Source organism: Styela clava, chromosome 12 (assembly GCF_964204865.1).
Source record: "Styela clava chromosome 12, kaStyClav1.hap1.2, whole genome shotgun sequence".
Classification (NCBI taxonomy): domain Eukaryota; kingdom Metazoa; phylum Chordata; class Ascidiacea; order Stolidobranchia; family Styelidae; genus Styela; species Styela clava.
In genome coordinates, this window is record NC_135261.1 from 4,921,451 (window position 1) to 4,946,637 (window position 25,187).

Sequence of the window (25,187 nt, forward strand, 5' to 3'; positions counted from 1 at the left end):
TGGCAGTTGTGTCTTTTAATGTGAATCAAATTTTTTTTATGCAAGTCTATCAAAATGTCAGATCAAGTACGGTTTTAATCAAATTATGTTGTACTTCCAGGAGTGCAGAGTGAATTTGACTGGGAAAATTTGCACGGCAGTGAGGCTTTATTTAATTAAACGCCGGAACCGTGACAGCCGATTTTCTGCCTGTCAAAGGACTCTAAAAGCGGCTAAAAACTTTACTACCCAACATTGCACTATATTATTAAACTTATCACATCAATGATTGTTTGTCCCGTTGCCTATACTATACATCTAAGCGCCCCAGCATGTGCATCCAGAATATTTGCACAGTAATACTATTGTGCCACCAGACCTTCACAACCACGACGCATCCCTGAACATATTCATATACGTTTGCATCCTGTTGACTGTATTAAAGATTCGGTAAAGTGCCAGTTTTTTATTGTAATGAAGTTGCGGCGTAATGAAGCTTTCTTAACAATATTGAAGTCATGACTGATACTTTATACAGTGGAATCTGGTTTGGCTACCATGATATGCTTATTGAACGCTTAAGATATCCTCCCCTCAAATTTACTGCGATGGTATTAGTCTGCTATTTACCAAACCAGTGGTTCTTAACACTTTTTTTAAATCATTTACCCCTTTAGCGAACGAGTTTCACACCCAATATAGCCGCCATTGGTAATCATTTATTAAAAATTCGTGAAGCCGCGAAGTCTCCCCTTATCTTATCCCATCTTCTCGGCATGGAAAATGCGAGAGTGGGGTTTGGTGAAGGAGCGGTGGAGGAGAAAATGGGAGCGACTGGAGGAAGTCTTAATGGAAATTGAAAAGAGTGTTAGGGTGGGTTGGTGACGGGAGGAGGTAAGAATAAAAATGGGGAGGATAGTGTTGGGGTGTATTAGGAGGTAAAAATGGAAGTGGGAAGGAGAGGACTGCGTTGGTGTGGGTTAGTGGGACGGGAGGAAGTAAGATTAAAAATGGGAAGGAGAGGAGAGTGTTGGGGTGTGGTGACGGGAGGAGATAAGAATAAAAATGGGAAGGAGAGGAGAGTGTTGGTGTAGGTTAGTGACCGGAGGAGGTAAGAATGGAAGTGGGAAGGAGTGTTGGTGTGGGTTAGTGACGGGAGGAGTTAAATATGGAAGTGGGAAGGAGAGGAGAGTGTTGGGGGTGGGTTAGTGACGGGAGGAGTTAAATATGGAAGTGGGAAGGAGAGGAGAGTGTTGGGGGTGGGTTAGTGACGGGAGAAGATAAGAATGAAAGTGGGAAGGAGAGGAGAGTGTTGGGGTGGGTTAGTGACGGGAGAAGATAAGAATGAAAGTGGGAAGGAGAGGAGAGTGTTGGTGTGGGTTAGTGACCGGAGGAGGTAAGAATGGAAGTGGGAAGGAGTGTTGGTGTGGGTTAGTGACAGGAGGAGTTAAATATGGAAGTGGGAAGGAGAGGAGAGTGTTGGGGGTGGGTTAGTGACGGGAGAAGATAAGAATGAAAGTGGGAAGGAGAGGAGAGTGTTGGGGTGGGTTAGTGACGGGAGAAGATAAGAATGAAAGTGGGAAGGAGAGGAGAGTGTTGGTGTGGTTTAGTGACGGGAGGAGTTAAATATGGAAGTGGGAAGGAGAGGAGAGTGTTGGGGTGGGTTAGTGACGGGAGAAGATAAGAATGAAAGTGGGAAGGAGAGGAGAGTGTTGAGGTGGGTTAGTGACGGGAGAAGATAAGAATGAAAGTGGGAAGGAGAGGAGAGTGTGGAGGTGGGTTAGTGACGGGAGAAGATAAGAATGAAAGTGGGAAGGAGAGGAGAGTGTTGGCGTGGGTTAGTGACGGGAGAAGATAAGAATGAAAGTGGGAAGGAGAGGAGAGTGTCAGTGTGGTTAGTGACGGGAGGAAGTAAGAATAAAAATGGGAAGGAGAGGAGACTGTCAGTGTGGTTAGTGACGGGAGGAAGTAAGAATAAAAATGGGAAGGAGAGGAGACTGTCAGTGTGGTTAGTGACGGGAGGAAGTAAGAATAAAAATGGGAAAGAGAGGAGAGTGTTGGAGCGGGTTAGTGACGGGAGGAGATAAGAATGGAAGAGTGAAGAAAAAAGGAGTGTTGGTCTGGGTTAATAAATCCATCTTCCAGCGGGTAATCTCATATGAGATAAAATTTATATTTACGTTTGCGATCGGTAAACTACTGTTAATATCGCTCTTAGCTGTTTATTGACGTAATGGCCTGATATGAGAGAAGCGATAAAACCTTCCAGCCGTGACGCAAAGTGCGAATCGTATAAATAGCGTGGATTTCAAAATCGCCTGTCAGACGTCTGAAAATGTCGACTCAGCTCAGACAGGAAATACTCCTCTATAATAATTTATTATTTGTTTAGCATGTATTTTCAGTCATACATACCATCCTTGGCGCTGTGTTTTTTTGATAAATATGATTTCGACTGCTCCACAGTTGGCAGAGGTATGAAGATTTTTGTATGTAAAAAAAACGTAAAAATAATTTTTTTTTCAGTGGAGTGTGTTTTAAGGATATATTGCTGAATAGAACTCTAGCACACGCTTTTAAAAAGCCATTAGTGAAGCTTTAGGGCTTAATGGTTGACAAAAAAAATAACTTTAAAAATACCCATGTCAAATTGCATGGGGTTATAGCCAGGCAGAATCTGGCCTTAACATTGTTTTGGGACATAAAGTTTTTTTTTATTGTTCAGATATAATGTCGATGACATAAATAATGATACCCAGGTGGGTGTGGAGTATATAATGTTGAGCAATTTTTTTAAATGAATTTCAAGTATTCGTACCACGATGACGCACAACCTGAATCCTAATCGGGTACACATGAAATGTTCAGGTTGTGCGCCATCTTGGTACGAATACTTCGGAAGCACCTTTTCGTTAAAAACAATTATTTCATAACTACATGGGTTAGTTTTGAATACATAGTGACATTGCATCTCCTTACAATGTCAGAAATTCAATTTTAGTAGAATAAATGGTAGTTTATTTCACTAATATAAGCCAAGATCCATCGACAGCATCTAGCCACTTTCTTTTGCGCTCGTCAAACTACATTTGTGTTGCTGCGGGCATTTCGTTTTCCTTCTTAAAGCTTAGGGACTTGGGAAATATTTTATTAGCTGAAATGAATTGGAATATTCGACCTCGCCTTTCACTCCGAACAAGGCCATGTAAACCATCCGCTTGTATCTAACGGTGTGTAACGTGTTTTCTTTTGGAAGAACCGGAACCTTTCAGGTGCAGCATTGACTTTGGCCAAATTGATATATTCTTGTGGAGATAGAAGGCACCTGTTATGCCAACATAGTTGAGTCAAACATTTTGATCACTAGTACATCACACACATTTTCCCGCTCTTCGGTTGTACGTAGTAACGCGCACATTTTGCGAACATGCATCAAATTCCACTTGTAAATTGAGCTATAGGTTTTCGAAGATCTTTTGTGTATGATTTCATTCCATAGAATTTGTATGCTGTTTTAAAGAATATTAGTTTCAGCTTTTTTATTCCTTCAAACCGCGTGTTGGAAGTAAGTTTTGTAATACTGCGTGTTGGTTTTCAAATGGTTTATTTATATCCATCACTTGACATCCTTAAATCGGTGATGCCAGTAAATCTTTAATACAAAAAAATCAGTATCATCTGCAATAAAAACAGTAGTACCTACGCAGGTGACAGCTGTGGGACGGGTACTCATATTATCTGCTCCATCGCGTGCCTCTAACTTAGTTAACATGAGTGCCAATTGGTATCTAAGCTCAGCCACAGACAAATAGCTTCGGACTGAGGTTGGCGTGACGAAATGTTTTTGCATATATATATTCCACAATAAGATTATTTGATGCATATTACTGAAAGTTACGCCTTATATGTCTTTTCCCATTGCACTATTCCTTTTCTTATATTCAATAATATGACGCTCATCTGACATAGTTTTTCAAGTGTGTAGATAGGTATAATCTTTTCCACGCTGTTCAGATGGGAATGCGCGAATATATCTGAGAATCGCTAATATTGGTTTGCAATGCGATGAAATCCCATCTTGGCATTTCTACCTCTTGCAATTGCTGCGTATATTTATCGGAGAAGTTCTGTGGCGGGGTTATCAAATGAAGAACACACGGGAGTATTTTTTTCACTTCTCTACTACTCTCAAACCTTGACATTTTGTCAGACCTTTTTTCCATTCAACCTTTTTTTTGAAACATCCCCAACAACCACAATTAATTCTGTCATTAAACTTCCGAAACAAACAAATAAAAAAATTTTGGCCTCACATTTTTGATATTTGTATTCAGATCTCTTGACCTTGGGGCTCTGTCAACAAAGTTACATATAAAATATTGGTTGTAAATTGCAAAACATGATCATGCTTTTGGAATAACTCAGCATTTTACCACTCGTATATATATCATTCATTGTCGAGAATAATAATGAAATCATAAATCTAAAACCCGTTTTCGCGAATTTTTTGTTGTAGCTGAATTCGAGGGACAGCATGACAACAGGCAAGAGAAGCACGGTAGCCTCTTATAGTTTATGACAGGGTTTCCTAAAAAAAGGACCCCGGCCTCCTTGGAGGCCACTGATCGGTTATCAGGGAGCACGAACAAACAGATTGAAATGCGAATATATAATAACGATGTATTTTTATAGAAGAGAAGAAGCAAAAGTGTTGAAAGTCTTTGGTAGTTTGAAAAGCATTGATATGGGACATAAGAATGAACTACATTCTTTCCCATGAATATACTATAAAATGTTTCAATTTTCTCATTCTTGTTCACGTGATAGCATTATCTTTCACTACATTGCCGTTATCATCCCGCTGCATAAGAATCCTTCTAACAAATAATTGACTGTTCTCCACCAGGTGTATATCCACTTGAACTACTGCCGACTGCATTAGCAGGCTTGTATTGTTAATTGCAACAAAAGCGAGTATTTTAAAATAGTACTCTTTATTTTACGCGTATCTCAACAGTATTTCCATATATATGGGTCGCGACCGAAAGCTGGGTTCAAAAAATACCTAAAAGTTATCGATTTTTATTTCCTAGTAATTTTGGTTCTTCCGTAGTTTGTGCAACAAAATGGCGCACAACCTGAACATAGTATTGTAACACGTTTGGATTCAGGTTGTGCGCCATCATGGTACACAGATTTGATAAAAAACACGAATACAAATATCAAGCCGTAAAAAAAATTACTCAAGGCTGCAAACTCCCCACCCATGCAGAAATGATGGGCAATAACCTCAAGATGAATAATCACAAATAAAAAAAAACTTTATGTGTTAAAACAAGGTTGGGCCCAAAAAAGCCCCTTATCTGCCGGACTATTAGGGCTGGAAGAGAGTTTGTCCTTGGTTGTCCTTGTAAAACGTAGTATTGATCGTAAAACTGTTTTACTGTGCAAAGTGTTTCTTATATTTATTGTTAATATAAGTTGGTGATGTCAAGTAAGTTTTGAAGACCCGTAACGCGAGATAGAGAAAAAAACATCAACGAAATGTTTCAGCTTTTAAATACATTCTCATTTATTAGAAAATACAAATCACGTATTCAACAATATGAAATCAAAATCACACGTGATTCCTTAATCGATTCGGAGCATATAATTCAAATTGGGAATCACGCACCCGAGAAACTTTGTGTGCTGGTGATAATTATGAACTACGACTGAGAGGGTACTTCCGACACTTCTGGAGTGCCGTTTATCGTATCAAAAGCAAAAATGATTACAGTCGAAAAGTATAAACGATGAAAGGACGATGCTCACCGACTCTTGTTTTGCGGAAGTTTTTTTGTCATGACGTAGACATCTACCCCATATGGCAGAGAAAAGCATGCGGTATTTATCAACTTCACTTTTTCAAATCCCTTAATTTTATACAAAGACACGGCGAATGGCTGTGTTTCATTAACCTGGATAGAAATGGCTTTTTACCTCATTGAAGCAGCGTGATCGAGTGCGTGCTTCCCTACCCTTGCTCCTATTTTTATCGATCTTCAATCGATTAATACATATAATCTTCTACGACAAAGACAAATGATTAAAGCACTCTGACAGCCCGAGTAATGCGTTATTTTGGATGGGTTTCTTCAAAGCGGTTTCTGCATACGACGTTGCAAATATATATTTGTGATACAAGTGTTTCCATAAATTTACATGGGGCAGAGAATAAAGTGTCGATTTTGGGTATTTCAACGTACGCCCACCGCTCCAGCTAATAGTTGTGTGAATTATTTCATTCAATATTTCCTATAGTGTACTCAGGCCTTCAATTTCAAAGGCTTCAAGCTTGTGGCATGTATACCACCTAAAACGTGCAATTTAAATCACATGTTGAATCAGAATACTTTGACTAATAATTATTGCATTACATAGACTTTAATTTTTCTTGGTGTATGGGAAATGAATTTTTTAAAATATTCGTAAATTCTGAATAATAGTTTCATTACGACACAGACTTAGCAAAGCTATGTTACAATTGGTAAAGATAGGTATAGTACAACATATGTGTGTGTGAATCAAAGGTGAATAGAGTTTTACTTACTCTCAGGGAAATTATTGCCACTATATAAACCGTCGCAACGTATGGGGAGTCAGTCGTTTCCAGAAGATCGATGGATTTTGTCATCTGAGTAACGCTGGAAATGCATTTAAAATAAAAGTTTACCATTAACCAACGGTGAATAAAGTGTTATTTACGTAAAGCGCCAGTCAATAATGACATACAATAGTTAACTCCCAATCCTTTTGCAGATATCCCACTTACCGTATTACACATTTGGCAATATTTTGAAATGAAAGTTTTTTTTGTATTGACGAGGTATCGAACTTGTGATCTTTTTCATTATAAAATACGATCGAACCCTACAATGCCGGATGGCCTACATCCGGTAGTACAATGTATGATTCATGCACATCCATCTCTTAAAGGTATTATTGGCCTTTTACATTTATTGTTCCATAGTTTAGTAATATACTTCACGAAAAAGGCACTCCAGCTTCGCCTAAAATGCCAGTTCTATAAATAGCATCAATTTCAAAATCGCTAGTCAGACATGTAAAATCACTGATGGGACTCAGACGGGAAATAAACTACAATACCTCCTTTATAATGGCTTAGTATTGGTTTATCATGTATTTTCAGTCATAAACTCCATCTCTGGCCTTATTTGATATTTTGAAAAATATAATTTCGAGTACACCATACTTGTATAGGTATACCATACTTGGTGTAGGTATAGAGAATTTTTAAATGTGTAAAAACGTAAAATTAATGATAATTTTCACGCGTAACGGCGAGCATTGGATTGTTTACGTCTTTCTACGCGCATTTCCGTCAAAAGAAGTAACATTTTTTACATTGAGGGGGGTTTGTGCAGTAATAATGAGGTGTGACGTCATCAAAATTGCCAATTGAAGCGTTGAACTTGAAAGTTTTGTAAATACAATTGTGAATTTCAGAATAAACATTTATGCTATAATAGTCGTTTTGGTATTGTTCTGTTGGTAAAAACTTCAAGAAAACGGTGAAATAAAATTAAATAATTAAGAATAATTATAAACCCTTTACTGGACACAGAATCTCTCAAGATCAAGGTTTTTTATCAAAAATTTTAGAAAGTTTGTCGCATAGAAAAAATATTATCAGAAAAGTATGTTTTAAACATATATTGCTAAATAGAACTCTAGCACACGCTATTAAAAAGTCATGAGTGAAACTTTAGGGCTTAATGGTTGACAAAAATTTTTTTTTGAAAATAACCTCCGTAAAATGGTCCAAGAGCGAACGGTGGAGTAAGGTTGGCATTGCGTTCAGGAAAGGTTCGGAATCGAATCAAAATAGTGTAGTTTCCTGTGACTAACTCTTAATATCTTGTTTTTAAGAGATATATTTTCAAATTGTGAAATTTAATTTGTCTAATTTTTAAACTAGACTAACAAAGCCCCTAATCACGCATCAAAATACGCGTGCGGAACGGTTCCATTACATTTGAACCCACGTACATTTGAACCCATGACAATTGCACCTGTATGCTATTGCACCTATGGAATTTGTTTTGTATCACGGATAGTTAAACCCATACTAACCCTAACCCATGGGTTTTAGCACCCGCATATAGATTGAACCCGTGGATATACGCATGGGTTCAAATGTACATGGGTTCAAATGTACGGTCACCATGCGGAACACATTCACACAACAAAGAGAAATATCCCGACTTTGGGAAATCACCAGTTTTGCGTCACGGTTGCGGAAATGCGTTCTTCATCTTGCGCGCATTTTTCAAATTGCAACACGAGCACCTCTCTAGTGAACCCATCTGGTATTATATCTTGTTCTGGTTCATTTCCACAGCCTTATACAATATCTGTTGTTCAAGTCAATACATTATGCTATTTTCGAAATATAATCCCATTCGTTATAAGTTATAATTTGACTATAATGAACAATAAAACCTATCAAAAAACAAAATATCATTCTTTTGCAGTCGTGAATATTTATTGATGTTCATTGATTATATTTCAAAAAACTAGACTCTTTGAACTTCAGTTTCCTTTGTGTAGAGGATCACCTTGAACTTTTGGTGATAATTAGTCCTCTTTATTCTGTTGAATAAAAAAAATTGAGATCTTTTGTACAAAGCACCCGCCACTGATGCAAAAAATGTAGTCGCTTCAGAAGTATGTGTACCAATATGGAGGTAACTAATTTTGTTTGCCTGATTTACATCAAGTTGTGTAAGGACCTGAAAACTGAAACAGGGGGTATATTTACCTAGCTAACATAGCCAGTCCCCGAACTTGTAATAGAAATAAAATAAGGAAAATCGAAATAAAATTATGACATAACGCAAATGTGAAATTTGCGGAAAACAGACCCGCCACGTTTGTAAGTACCAAATTAGTAATTATTCAGTTGGGATTAGTTTTGTGAATGATTTAAAAAACATGAATTTCTGTTGCTATGTGCATTCCTAAGTCTAACCATAAGTCTTAGCTGGATAGATACCACTTTTTATGTGTTTTTTTTGGTTGGACTTTGTCTCAAATTAGCCACAAATATTTACTAAATCAGAATCGCTGGAAAGATGTCGTAATTCAATGACAGTTAGGATGAATTTTTGACTGAGATATTCAGGATATGGTTTGATAATAAAACTTAAAATATCATGTAAAATTTGCCGAGACACGTCATTAGAATGATTGGACTGAGTTCTCACATGTTATCTTATTACGAATGAAGGATTTTTTAAGAAAGTTCTTGCTCACCTGTAAAGGCGGGTAGTCCAGATATGCCACGAACGCTCTTGTCATGACTACGTCGTTATTTATTTTTATTTCGCACATGATGAGATCATTTGAGTATTCACATTCCAATGAAGAGAGGATGTTGAAAGTATGCGAATCACCACTATCCACCAACAAGTTGTTGAGCTCCGTAAATGAATACTTCCCACCATTTCTAAAATACTCATCAACGCCCTCTCTTGTCTGTAAATATATAGATAAATAACTCATGAATTGATTATAAAGTTAGATATGACGCTATTATATCACGTTAAGCTGGATGTGATATAAAACATGGTTTTTATTAATGAAAGAGAATTATCTCACCCTTTCAGGGAATAAGCGTACTTGGATTAAGTCGCCAGCATTCACCCGTGGAAGCATTCCGAAGTTAAAATCAATTTTGCTCTCAATTTCGCGAATTCTTCGTCTTCGTGGGACCATTTAAACGAAAACAAGAAATGAAACTCTCGTTTTCGTACGAACCATAACGACGCGTACATCTTGTTCTTCTTTTCGTTAGGTGAGTTTGATTCGGACATCAGTAATTTCTCTCAATATAGAGTCAAATTCAACTTAGCACTGTAAAAACACTGATGAAAAACTTATAAATAAGGCATTTATTTACCTAAGAGATTAGAAATGGAACCAAAAGGTAAATTTGTTAATCCTTATATGTTTATTATGCAAGTTGTATAAGGTCTTCAAATTATTATTCGGGATGAAATAAATTTATAAATTCTATCCTTGATATATAAATTTCTCAGCCTATTTTTCTAAATCACTGTAAAAAAAACTGTGCTAACATATATTTGTACTTATGTATATGACAATACATCAAACATGTAACTAGCTGACATTCTACATACAAATACATAAACGGAACAACAGTATCGGTGGGTTGTTTGTGAAATTAATTATTTGTGACTAACGCATCCTCTTCAGTAACTCGACCTTTTTACGGTTATATATAGAAGCACGAATACATTGCGCTGTTCTATGAATTCGCCGAAGTGTATCTCGCACCCTTTGTAAGTCGCTGGATCATTTTACACGTGAACAAAAGTACACCAGCAAAAAATACTCGTTCGGTATTAAATATAATGTTACGTTGGAATTGATTGGGTCATGCTTGATCGCTGAATATATATATATACTTATTTCATTCAAGTTATTTCATTTATTTATTATAAGACACATAATGGAGCAACTACATATATGCTTCTGCTATCCTTACCATGATGGGTATTTATAAATTTCCACTACTTTTTGTATTTTTACAGGATATGACTTTCCTATTTCGCGCTTCCTCATTTTTCTTTTTCACTTCATATTTTAGGAAACAATCCGCGAAATTTTTCTTTAACGGACCTCACAACAATTGCGTTCAACCTCCTCGACCACCATCGCAAGGCGTTCCTTTCCCAATCAAGCTGAAGATGATTTGCAAACATGAAATCGGGATTCTTCATCTGATGATCCGCTGAATAAAAGGAACTCAGGTATCCATTTACAATTGTTGGTGTTGAGTTTGTTGTTGGGACAAAGCAGGCGTTTTATTTAAATTTAAAACAGTTAGATGTTTTGCAGCTGAGAATGATAATGGTTTACCCAGAGGCCTATTGCTTTTTCATGAGTTACTAACAAAGAGATATATTTTCAGTTCAGTGGTTACTAACTCGTTATAAAAATCAAAGTAGTATTATTAGTAGTTTCTTACAGTTGAAAAGTTGAAACCATTACGATTATATGAGACATTCTAGCCGCTTGTTTATTTAATCATGAACTTTAGAGTATAATTCCTCACAACAAAGAATGCAATAAGACAACAATAACTCGAAACTGCATTGATACTAGTCTTAAAGTAATTCTTAGTCTTGTTTCTTGCCTGGTATTTGATGGGAAAACATCTCCGAGATCTCCACATTACAGAGGGTGTCTAACATAACTGCTTGTTTGTTACCGCTTTCGCCGCCACTCATAATGCGGAACAGTTACACTAACCATTCCAATTCGTATCTCAGTTTGTTTACAGGACAAGAAACGGCTGCTTCATTTTATTATTGCGACGTCTTTTTGACTTTCTTCACCTCTGAAGAATATCGATATTCAGTAAGCTTTTTTCACAACTCAAAAAGGCTCTTACTACACCTCTAAAATTCCACCCTAAAATTCACCCCTGACTACACCTCTAAAAGCGGGTACGATTGGAATATAGAAACAGGTAGCAAGTTTACAGTGTCATATGCATTAACTTTGGTGTGGGGAATCGCAACCGATTAGTGGAATGGGAACCTTTGCGGTGTGAAGTCCAGAAATTATTTGACATATATTTATTACGCCTATTTATTAATATTCGCCTGTTATTAAACAAAGCATATCTTTCGCTGCCATTTCATTTAATTCTTCAGAAAAAAAAAGTGAATAAAAGTCTTGTCTATGAAAAAGCCCATCTTTGCTCAAAAATCTGTGTTTGGTTTTTTATTCTCCTACAATTCGGTTTCCCAAATCTTAGATTCGATGAAAATAACCACGTGATAAAAAATTATTTTTGCAATGTGCTGTGTTTACACAGTATATCGTATTTATATATTTTTTAACTTGCAGAACGGGCTGAAATTTCCATCAAGACAAATAAGTTTGTCGAAGCTATTGCAGAATTCAAGCAATCAGGGAATAAAAATTTCAGAATAATTTTTTTACTGGCACAATGCATGCTTAGAATGGGATCAATACTGGAATCGTTATTGAAGAATTAGCACAGATTGTGAAATCCGATTCCCCAAATATTATTTTGTTAGATTCGGGCCTATTTATGTTAAATAATGAGAAAATGCACTGCCTCTATGTCGATTGATGTGTATTGAATAGCAATGTGCATATATCGATTAAATGAAGCAATCAGATGAGCAATTAAATGAACAAGCGTCATGACTTCAACTTTGTGGCAACGCGTTCTGCATGGAGTCCCGGCGACGTCGTTGAGTGTGATATCAAATTCAATAAGAAGGCGATAAACGGAGGAATGCGTAATTTTGTTTACAATTTTACACGTTGAGATTGTTGAATCAGAATCCCTATAAACTAAGTATAAATTTGAATAAACGAGCAATATGTCTCATGACTCGAGAACATTTGTTTTTGTAGGGATTCATACTACGCCCTACTTACCCCTGATCACTAACCTCAAATTCATCAATACTGTATCCATAAGAAAAATGTTCCAACTTACCCAATATTTGTCACCATCAGGGGCAGCCCTGCAATTACAGCCGGCATGTCGTGGTTACCGCAGCGAAATTTTACCCGCCATTGTTTTTTAATTTGTTGGCGTGGTACCGGCATCTCGACATTGGTTTGTGGCAGCTAAAATGTCAGTCACCCTAGTTTGAAAATCCCGCCATGATTTTGCGGCAGCTTTAAACGCCACAAAATACTTAAAACTGCACTTGCGGATCCGACCCACCGAAGTGTTTCATCCAGCCTGAGTCTGACGAAACTACGAGTAACGTTTTTATGAATATAAATTTCCCTTGAAAATATTGGTTCACCACTAAATTTGGATAGTGTGTAATAGGTTCTTAAGTGTTTGCAATGTACCTCGAAACTTCATTTGTCTGACTAATAGGGCTGGGAATTTCAGGGAAAACACTTTAAACGTTGACCGGGTAAAATTAACCGGTTAACCGCCGCGTGAAGTTTCACGTAATAAATTTAAATTTTAGCTTGTTACGTCACAATTGTCACAAAGAAATTTCGCTTGATCTTATCCAGGTATCGCTCAAAATTATTCACGAATCAAATCGAGATAGTTTCATGATCGCCAATGAGCCGGTTTTTGCATCACAAATTACTATGTGTCGGTGGTTCCGTATATACATGTAGTGCAAGGATGTTGTAGCAAGATTGAGGATGAATATTCTATGAGTGTTAGTGCATGAGAAGTCAGACCTTGATAAGACGAAACTAAATATATTTGTGGTATTGTGCATCAAGAGTCTTAAATCCGAATGAGTTAAAAATTGCTCAATAAAACATTTTGTAAATTTTTCCAAATTTGGTATTCCGGATTTGAGTCTATATTGCCGGATGGATGTGATTAAAAACTTGTTTTGGAGTTCTTAGTGAATTTACATAGAAAATTGAGCTAGCAAAACATGAAGTATTATGAATGTCCGTTTGGGATATTGGGACCCTATACCCACTCTGTCCCTAACCTATTGTCCATAAAGCAGCCTAATAGCCCTCCACAGAGAAGCCCACACAAATATCGATTAGAACCCATCATAAGCCTATTGTAGGTAATTCGCAGCCAAGTATCCCTTTACAGGTGAAGCCATACATATGTCGATTGGGATCATATATTCAACCCTATTTTGAACCTCACGTGCATATGTCAGCCCAATAGCCCTCCACAGAGAAGCCCATAAAAATGGCGATTCGGGTGATCCAAAATCCTGATCTACTGTCTATTTATGTATTAGCCCAGTCTAACCTCACAGAGGTGTCCATAGACAAATGACAATTCAAGCTTTATAATCATTCCTATACTAAACCGATACCCGATAATGATGCTTAGCTTTGAATTAACTGATAAATATTAATGTCACAAAGTAGATTTATAGCATATATGGTTGTTAGATGAATGTGAGGTTACCGTATATTGCTATTTCGTAGATTGTCTCTGACTTGCAAGTCACTCGTTCACCCTTCAGCTTCAACGCCCACGTGAATGAAGATGCGTTAAAAATCTCTATATGTTTTTATTTGTAAATTTCCACAACACACAGAATATAAATCTTATAACATTTATCCAGACTAGCTTAGAATGGCTTACATCGTCTTCTCCCTATCGAAAGATATCGGAGTCGTATTTATACGTTGATCATAAATCCAATTAAATGCTGTAAACGTGAGCTCGTGATTCACGTTATAAACAGAAACTCCTATTATCTCAAAAAGGGTAATTAGGTACATCGTACGGATGGGAACTTAGATATAATTATTTCAATCAGTGCCAAAGGTCTTGAGAATATAGATTTTAATTTGATAATGACTGGGTGGAACCTGTTATGTTCTTAAACCTGGTGTAATTTGATTCCTACGAAAGTCTTTGTTCGAATTTTGGGGAAAATTAACTTTGTTTTCATATTTTTAACATGAAATGGGGTACATTTGGGGGTTAGTTGCTATATTATCTCCCCATCTTACTAACTGGAAGTTTAAAGATTTGGCACCCTCTAATAAATTGAAAATATATAGAAAAATACAATACACAATGCTAAAATTAATGATATATATAGGTCAAAAAATTATTTACATGTATATGATCTACAATGAGACGAGACATTGAAGTAAAGAAGAATTTATAGAAAGGGTAAAGGTTGTAAAGTAGAATTACAGAAGGATGGCGTATTTTTATTTTAAAAATTTTGGTTTGGACGGTTAAAACATATTTTCAATTTGATGTATTTCGCTAAGTTAAAATACTTATACTCGCTTTATCGCATTGTTACGATTTTGTCGACCTAGTTGGTCAATATATGCTTGTCCCATGTCGGGAAGAAAAAACGCATTTTTAAGTTTATGCCATCTCAGGGCTTTTTTGAAAAAATAACGCTTTTGGATACAATTTTTGTTTAACGAGCTTATTATTTCACCGTTCTATATGACGGCTTTGTAAATAATTAAAAGTATGACTCGCTCGAATCTACTTTTAGAAAGCATTTTAATTCTAACGAAATCTATTTAATCGAAAAGAAATGCTAACCACAAATATTCAATAATATAAATCTCTTTAAAGGTATTTGAAATTAGAATATTCAAAGTTTTACCATTAATTAATTTATAAAAATTGAAAGTCGAATGAAACGCCATGTATATACATAAGAAGAAAAAGAAGTACTTTACCTTAGTATTAGTGGAAGAATGAAAAATGTCTGTCTCAATGAGGAGAAAAACCTGCAAATCATGAAACAAATTGTGGAATTACATGCTCCTGATATGTATATCCATTAGGTAAGCGCGACAATTTCTCTATTGTTCGGAATAGAGCGCGTAATTTGCAGTAAAACAGTCCATACAGTTCATTGTTTTCAACAGTTCGTTTTTGATTAGGTTTTTCACCTCGAACATATACCATGTTCTAAAAGAGTTCATTTCGATTGATGTTCAATACAGTCCATATTCATGATTTTAACGTTTCCAGAGTCCGTTACCGTAGTTCAACTGAATTTCAATTGAGATCATTGTCTTTTCATAATGTTCTTCATTATTTCGACTTGTCAGCAATTTGCTACTTCAATCGTTGTTCCAGGCAATTTGAATCTCCCCGACGTTCGTAAGTTGGTCGAATTTGATTTTCGCACGTTTTGTAGAGACGGTTTCTCGGCAATTGTTGAAAGCTTTCGCTTGGTCAGCTTTTTGGTTGATTCCGTCAAATTGTTGCTTGTCCTGGTTGTTGTCCGTTGATCTGGTCCGTTTCAGAAGGTTAATTCAAGTCGGTCTTGTCACCATTTATAGCATATATGGTTGTTAGATGAATGTGAGGTTACCGTATATTGCTATTTCGTAGATTGTCTCTGACTTGCAAGTCACTCGTTCACCCTTCAGCTTCAACGCCCACGTGAATGAAGATGCGTTAAAAATCTCTATATGTTTTTATTTGTAAATTTCCACAACACACAGAATATAAATCTTATAACATTTATCCAGACTAGCTTAGAATGGCTTACATCGTCTTCTCCCTATCGAAAGATATCGGAGTCGTATTTATACGTTGATCATAAATCCAATTAAATGCTGTAAACGTGAGCTCGTGATTCACGTTATAAACAGAAACTCCTATTATCTCAAAAAGGGTAATTAGGTACATCGTACGGATGGGAACTTAGATATAATTATTTCAATCAGTGCCAAAGGTCTTGAGAATATAGATTTTAATTTGATAATGACTGGGTGGAACCTGTTATGTTCTTAAACCTGGTGTAATTTGATTCCTACGAAAGTCTTTGTTCGAATTTTGGGGAAAATTAACTTTGTTTTCATATTTTTAACATGAAATGGGGTACATTTGGGGGTTAGTTGCTATAGATTTATACTGATTTAGCGCTATAATTAAATTGTGAGAGAAGTGTCACTTTGGAATTTCCGACCGCCACATTGCGAGAAACAAGCTTGGAAATAATCTGAATTTATCTAATCAAAGACGCTGTCAAGTGTGTGTACCAGATCAGGGTTAGGTCATAACTTTAATCTAATTTTCCATATTTTGGTTCTATTACGAGTTCGGTGACTGTTTGTGTTAGCCAAGTGAATATACCCCCTGCCCATAGGTTTCTGTCCCATTACATAACTTGATGTATAATGGGCGAAAAAATGAGTTACCTCCATATTGGTACACACACTTCTGGAGCGCCGTTTTGTATCTGCAGTTGGAAAAATAAAATTTTTCTATCTGTTCTATTAAAGACGGTTGCGGTTGCCTTCGATGTCATTTTCATATCATTTCTGTTTTCATATCTTGTTTTTAAGAGATATATTTTAAAAATGTGAAATTTAATTTGTCTAATTTTTAAACTAGACTAACAAAGCCCCTAATCACGCATCAAAATACGCGTGCGGAACACATTCACACAACAAAGAGAAATATCCCGACTTTGGGAAATCACCAGTTTTGCGTCACGGTTGCGGAAATGCGTTTTTCATTTTGCGCGCATTTTTCAAATTGCAACACGAGCACCTCTCTATCGAAACCATCTGGTATTATATATTGTTCTGGTTCATTTCCACAACTTTATACAATATCTGTTGTTCAAGTCAATACATTATGCTATTTTCGAAATAAAATCCCATTTGTTATAAGGTATAATTTGACTATACTGAACAATAAAATCTATCAAAAAACAAAATATCATTCTTATGCAGTCGTGAATATTTATTGATGTTTATTGATTATATTTCAAAAAACTAGATTCGTTGAACTTCAGTTTCCTTTGCGTAGAGGATCTCTTGGAACTTTTGGTGATAATTAGTCCTCTTTATTCTGTTAAATAAAAAAAATTGAGATTTTTTGTACAAAGCACCCGCCACTGATGCAAAAAATGTGGTCGATTCAGAAGTATGTTTACCAATATGGAGGTAACTAATTTTGTTTGCTTGCTTTACATCAAGTTGTTTAAGGGCCTGAAACCTATGGGCAGGAGGTATATTTACTTAGCTAACATAGCCAGTCCCCGAACTTGTAATAGAAATAAAATAAGGAAAATCGAAATAAAATTATGACATAACGCAAATGTGAAATTTGCGGAAAACAGACCCGCCACGTTTGTAAGTACCAAATTAGTAATTATTCAGTTGGGATTAGGTTTGTGAATGATTTGAAAAACATGAATTTCTTTTGCTATGTGCATCCCTAAGTCTAACCATAAGTCTTATCTGGATAGATACCACTTTTTATGTGTTTTTTTTTTGGTTGGACTTTGTCTCAAATTAGCCACAAATATTTACTAAATCAGAATGGCTGGAAAGATGTCGTAATTCAATGACAGTTAGGATGAATTTTTGACTGAGATATTCCAGATATGGTTTGATAATAAAACTTAAAATATCATGTAAAATTTGCCGAGACACGTCATTAGAATGATTGGACTGAGTTCTCACATGTTATCTTATTACGAATGAAGGATTTTTGAAGAAAGTTCTTGCTCACCTGTAAAGGAGGGTAGTCTAGATATGCCACGAACTTTCTTGTCATGACTACGTCGTCATTTATTTTGATTTCGCATATGATGAGATCATTTGAGTATTCACATTCAAATGAAGAGAGAATGTTGAAAGTATGCGAATCATCACTATCCAACCAGTCGTTGAGCACCGTAAATGAATACCTCCCACCATTTCTAAAATACTCATCAACGCCCTCTCTTGGCTGTAAATATATAGATAAATAACTCATGAATTGATTATAAAGTTAGAAATGACGCTATTATAACACGTTAAGCTGGATGCGATATAAAACATAGTTTTTATTAATGAAAGAGAATTATCTCACCTTTTCAGGGAATAAGCGTACTTGGATTAAGTCGCCAGCTCTCACCCGTGGAAGCATTCCGAAGTTAAAAATCAATTTTGCTCCCACTTTCGAGAATTCTTCGTCTTTGTGGGAATATTTAAACGAAAACAAGAAATGAAACTCTCGTTTTCGTACGAAATATAACGACGCGTACATCTTGTTCTTCTCTTCGTTAGGGGAGTTTGATTCAGACATCAGTAATTTCTCTCAATATAGAGTCAAATTCAACTTAGCACTGTAAAAACACTGATGAAAAACTTATAAATAGAGCCTTTATTTACCTAAGAGATTAGAAATGAAACCAAAAGGTAAATTTGTTAATCCTTATATGTTTATTATCTAAGTTGTGTAAGCCGACTCTAAGGTCTTTAAATTAATATTCGGGATATACCAAACTATAACTAGCTGACAGTCTACATACAAATACATAAACAGAACTACAGTATCGGTGGGTTGTTCTTTTTACGGTTATATAAAGAAGCACGACTACATTGCGTTGTTTTATGAATTCGCCGAAGTGTATCTCGCACCCTTTGAAAGTCACTGGATCATTTTAAAGGTGAACAATAGAAGTCACTTAACAAAACATACTCGTTCGTTATAAACTATAATATTACGTTGAAATTGATTGGGTCATGATTGATCGCGGAATATATATATATGCTTATTTTATTCAAGTTATTCCATTTATTTATTATAAGACACATAATAGAGCAACTACATAGTTGCCTCTGCTATCCTTACCATGACGGGTATTTATAAATACTACTTAAGTACTATAAGTACTACTTTTTGTATTTTTACAGGATATGACTTTCCTATTTTTCCCGGGGACGAAAAGCCGATAAGGGGCTTGCTTAATCATTTGGCAAACCACGGCCTCTCGCCCGGTTACACGATCATGTCGGATATGGGTATAGTTCACTAGTTATGTGCATGGATGCATGAACCAACAGTTACGTGAACCACATCAGAGCGTCGAGGAGTCCAGGAGTCCTTCTGCACATAAGATTTACAAATTTGTCACTAGGGAAAGGAAAGCCGATAGGACGGCCTAATCATATGTCAAACCGCGGCCATAATTCAAATTTTAACATAAACACAGAATTTGTAATATTTAAACAAGTCTTTGTAAAACCGCGCTTCCTCATTTTTCTTTTTCACTTCATATTTTAGGAAACAATCCGCGAAATTTTTCTTTAACGGACCTCACAACAATTGCGTTCAACCTCCTCGACCACCATCGCAAGGCGTTCCTTTCCCAATCAAGCTGAAGATGATTTGCAAACATGAAATCGGGATTCTTCATCTGATGATCCGCTGAATAAAAGGAACTCAGGTATCCTTTTACAATTGTTGGTGTTGAGTTTGTTGTTGGGACAAAGCAGGCGTTTTATTTAAATTTAAAACAGTTAGATGTTTTGCAGCTGAGAATGATAATGGTTTACCCAGAGGCCTATTGCTTTTTCATGAGTTACTAACAAAGAGATATATTTTCAGTTCAGTGGTTACTAACTCGTTATAAAAATCAAAGTAGTATTATTAGTAGTTTCTTACAGTTGAAAAGTTGAAACCATTACGATTAGACATTCTAGCCGCTTGTTTATTTAATCATGAACTTTAGAGTATAATTCCTCACAACAAAGAATGCAATAAGACAACAATAACTCGAAACTGCATTGATACTAGTCTTAAAGTAATTCTTAGTCTTGTTTCTTGCCTGGTATTTGATGGGAAAACATCTCCGAGATCTCCACATTACAGAGGGTGTCTAACATAACTGCTTGTTTGTTACCGCTTTCGCCGCCACTCATAATGCGGAACAGTTACACTAACCATTCCAATTCGTATCTCAGTTTGTTTACAGGACAAGAAACGGCTGCTTCATTTTATTATTGCGACGTCTTTTTGACTTTCTTCACCTCTGAAGAATATCGATATTCAGTAAGCTTTTTTCACAACTCAAAAAGGCTCTTACTACACCTCTAAAATTCCACCCTAAAATTCCCCCCTGACTACACCTCTAAAAGCGGGTACGATTGGAATATAGAAACAGGTAGCAAGTTTACAGTGTCATATGCATTAACTTTGGTGTGGGGAATCGCAACCGATTAGTGGAATGGGAACCTTTGCGGTGTGAAGTCCAGAAATTATTTGACATATATTTATTACGCCTATTTATTAATATTCGCCTGTTATTAAACAAAGCATATCTTTCGCTGCCATTTCATTTAATTCTTCAGAAAAAAAAAGTGAATAAAAGTCTTGTCTATGAAAAAGCCCATCTTTGCTCAAAAATCTGTGTTTGGTTTTTTATTCTCCTACAATTCGGTTTCCCAAATCTTAGATTCGATGAAAATAACCACGTGATAAAAAATTATTTTTGCAATGTGCTGTGTTTACACAGTATATCGTATTTATATATTTTTTAACTTGCAGAACGGGCTGAAATTTCCATCAAGACAAATAAGTTTGTCGAAGCTATTGCAGAATTCAAGCAATCAGGGAATAAAAATTTCAGAATAATTTTTTTACTGGCACAATGCATGCTTAGAATGGGATCAATACTGGAATCGTTATTGAAGAATTAGCACAGATTTTGAAATCCGATTCCCCAAATATTATTTTGTTAGATTCGGGCATATTTATGTTAAATAATGAGAAAATGCACTGCCTCTATGTCGATTGATGTGTATTGAATAGCAATGTGCATATATCGATTAAATGAAGCAATCAGATGAGCAATTAAATGAACAAGCGTCATGACTTCAACTTTGTGGCAACGCGTTCTGCATGGAGTCCCGGCGACGTCGTTGAGTGTGATATCAAATTCAATAAGAAGGCGATAAACGGAGGAATGCGTAATTTTGTTTACAATTTTACACGTTGAGATTGTTGAATCAGAATCCCTATAAACTAAGTATAAATTTGAATAAACGAGCAATATGTCTCATGACTCGAGAACATTTGTTTTTGTAGGGATTCATACTACGCCCTACTTACCCCTGATCACTAACCTCAAATTCATCAATACTGTATCCATAAGAAAAATGTTCCAACTTACCCAATATTTGTCACCATCAGGGGCAGCCCTGCAATTACAGCCGGCATGTCGTGGTTACCGCAGCGAAATTTTACCCGCCATTGTTTTTTAATTTGTTGGCGTGGTACCGGCATCTCGACATTGGTTTGTGGCAGCTAAAATGTCAGTCACCCTAGTTTGAAAATCCCGCCATGATTTTGCGGCAGCTTTAAACGCCACAAAATACTTAAAACTGCACTTGCGGATCCGACCCACCGAAGTGTTTCATCCAGCCTGAGTCTGACGAAACTACGAGTAACGTTTTTATGAATATAAATTTCCCTTGAAAATATTGGTTCACCACTAAATTTGGATAGTGTGTAATAGGTTCTTAAGTGTTTGCAATGTACCTCGAAACTTCATTTGTCTGACTAATAGGGCTGGGAATTTCAGGGAAAACACTTTAAACGTTGACCGGGTAAAATTAACCGGTTAACCACCGCGTGAAGTTTCACGTAATAAATTTAAATTTTAGCTTGTTACGTCACAATTGTCACAAAGAAATTTCGCTTGATCTGATCCAGGTATCGCTCAAAATTATTCACGAATCAAATCGAGATAGTTTCATGATCGCCAATGAGCCGGTTTTTGCATCACAAATTACTATGTGTCGGTGGTTCCGTATATACATGTAGTGCAAGGATGTTGTAGCAAGATTGAGGATGAATATTCTATGAGTGTTAGTGCATGAGAAGTCAGACCTTGATAAGACGAAACTAAATATATTTGTGGTATTGTGCATCAAGAGTCTTAAATCCGAATGAGTTAAAAATTGCTCAATAAAACATTTTGTAAATTTTTCCAAATTTGGTATTCCGGATTTGAGTCTATATTGCCGGATGGATGTGATTAAAAACTTGTTTTGGAGTTCTTAGTGAATTTACATAGAAAATTGAGCTAGCAAAACATGAAGTATTATGAATGTCCGTTTGGGATATTGGGACCCTATACCCACTCTGTCCCTAACCTATTGTCCATAAAGCAGCCTAATAGCCCTCCACAGAGAAGCCCACACAAATAGCGATTAGAACCCATCATAAGCCTATTGTAGGTAATTCGCAGCCAAGTATCCCTTTACAGGTGAAGCCATACATATGTCGATTGGGATCATATATTCAACCCTATTTTGAACCTCACGTGCATATGTCAGCCCAATAGCCCTCCACAGAGAAGCCCATAAAAATGGCGATTCGGGTGATCCAAAATCCTGATCTACTGTCTATTTATGTATTAGCCCAGTCTAACCTCACAGAGGTGTCCATAGACAAATGACAATTCAAGCTTTATAATCATTCCTATACTAAACCGATACCCGATAATGATGCTTAGCTTTGAATTAACTGATTAATATTAATGTCACAAAGTAGATTTATACTGATTTAGCGCTATAATTAAATTGTGAGAGAAGTGTCACTTTGGAATTTCCGACCGCCACATTGCGAGAAACAAGCTTGGAAATAATCTGAATTTATCTAATCAAAGACGCTGTCAAGTGTGTGTACCAGATCAGGGTTAGGTCATAACTTTAATCTAATTTTCCATATTTTGGTTCTATTACGAGTTCGGTGACTGTTTGTGTTAGCCAAGTGAATATACCCCCTGCCCATAGGTTTCTGTCCCATTACATAACTTGATGTATAATGGGCGAAAAAATGAGTTACCTCCATATTGGTACACACACTTCTGGAGCGCCGTTTTGTATCTGCAGTTGGAAAAATAAAATTTTTCTATCTGTTCTATTAAAGACGGTTGCGGTTGCCTTCGATGTCATTTTCATATCATTTCTGTTTTCATATCTTGTTTTTAAGAGATATATTTTAAAAATGTGAAATTTAATTTGTCTAATTTTTAAACTAGACTAACAAAGCCCCTAATCACGCATCAAAATACGCGTGCGGAACACATTCACACAACAAAGAGAAATATCCCGACTTTGGGAAATCACCAGTTTTGCGTCACGGTTGCGGAAATGCGTTTTTCATTTTGCGCGCATTTTTCAAATTGCAACACGAGCACCTCTCTATCGAACCCATCTGGTATTATATATTGTTCTGGTTCATTTCCACAATTTTATACAATATCTGTTGTTCAAGTCAATACATTATGCTATTTTCGAAATAAAATCCCATTTGTTATAAGGTATAATTTGACTATACTGAACAATAAAATCTATCAAAAAACAAAATATCATTCTTATGCAGTCGTGAATATTTATTGATGTTTATTGATTATATTTCAAAAAACTAGATTCGTTGAACTTCAGTTTCCTTTGCGTAGAGGATCTCTTGGAACTTTTGGTGATAATTAGTCCTCTTTATTCTGTTAAATAAAAAAAATTGAGATTTTTTGTACAAAGCACCCGCCACTGATGCAAAAAATGTGGTCGATTCAGAAGTATGTTTACCAATATGGAGGTAACTAATTTTGTTTGCTTGCTTTACATCAAGTTGTTTAAGGGCCTGAAACCTATGGGCAGGAGGTATATTTACTTAGCTAACATAGCCAGTCCCCGAACTTGTAATAGAAATAAAATAAGGAAAATCGAAATAAAATTATGACATAACGCAAATGTGAAATTTGCGGAAAACAGACCCGCCACGTTTGTAAGTACCAAATTAGTAATTATTCAGTTGGAATTAGGTTTGTGAATGATTTGAAAAACATGAATTTCTTTTGCTATGTGCATCCCTAAGTCTAACCATAAGTCTTATCTGGATAGATACCACTTTTTATGTGTTTTTTTTTTGGTTGGACTTTGTCTCAAATTAGCCACAAATATTTACTAAATCAGAATGGCTGGAAAGATGTCGTAATTCAATGACAGTTAGTATGAATTTTTGACTGAGATATTCCGGATATGGTTTGATAATAAAACCTAAAATATCATGTAAAATTTGCCGAGACACGTCATTAGAATGATTGGACTGAGTTCTCACATGTTATCTTATTACGAATGAAGGATTTTTGAAGAAAGTTCTTGCTCACCTGTAAAGGAGGGTAGTCTAGATATGCCACGAACTCTCTTGTCATGACTACGTCGTCATTTATTTTGATTTCGCATATGATGAGATCATTTGAGTATTCACATTCAAATGAAGAGAGAATGTTGAAAGTATGCGAATCATCACTATCCAACCAGTCGTTGAGCACCGTAAATGAATACCTCCCACCATTTCTAAAATACTCATCAACGCCCTCTCTTGGCTGTAAATATATAGATAAATAACTCATGAATTGATTATAAAGTTAGAAATGACGCTATTATAACACGTTAAGCTGGATGCGATATAAAACATAGTTTTTATTAATGAAAGAGAATTATCTCACCTTTTCAGGGAATAAGCGTACTTGGATTAAGTCGCCAGCTTTCACCCGTGGAAGCATTCCGAAGTTAAAAATCAATTTTGCTCCCACTTTCGAGAATTCTTCGTCTTTGTGGGAATATTTAAACGAAAACAAGAAATGAAACTCTCGTTTTCGTACGAAATATAACGACGCGTACATCTTGTTCTTCTCTTCGTTAGGGGAGTTTGATTCAGACATCAGTAATTTCTCTCAATATAGAGTCAAATTCAACTTAGCACTGTAAAAACACTGATGAAAAACTTATAAATAGAGCCTTTATTTACCTAAGAGATTAGAAATGAAACCAAAAGGTAAATTTGTTAATCCTTATATGTTTATTATCTAAGTTGTGTAAGCCGACTCTAAGGTCTT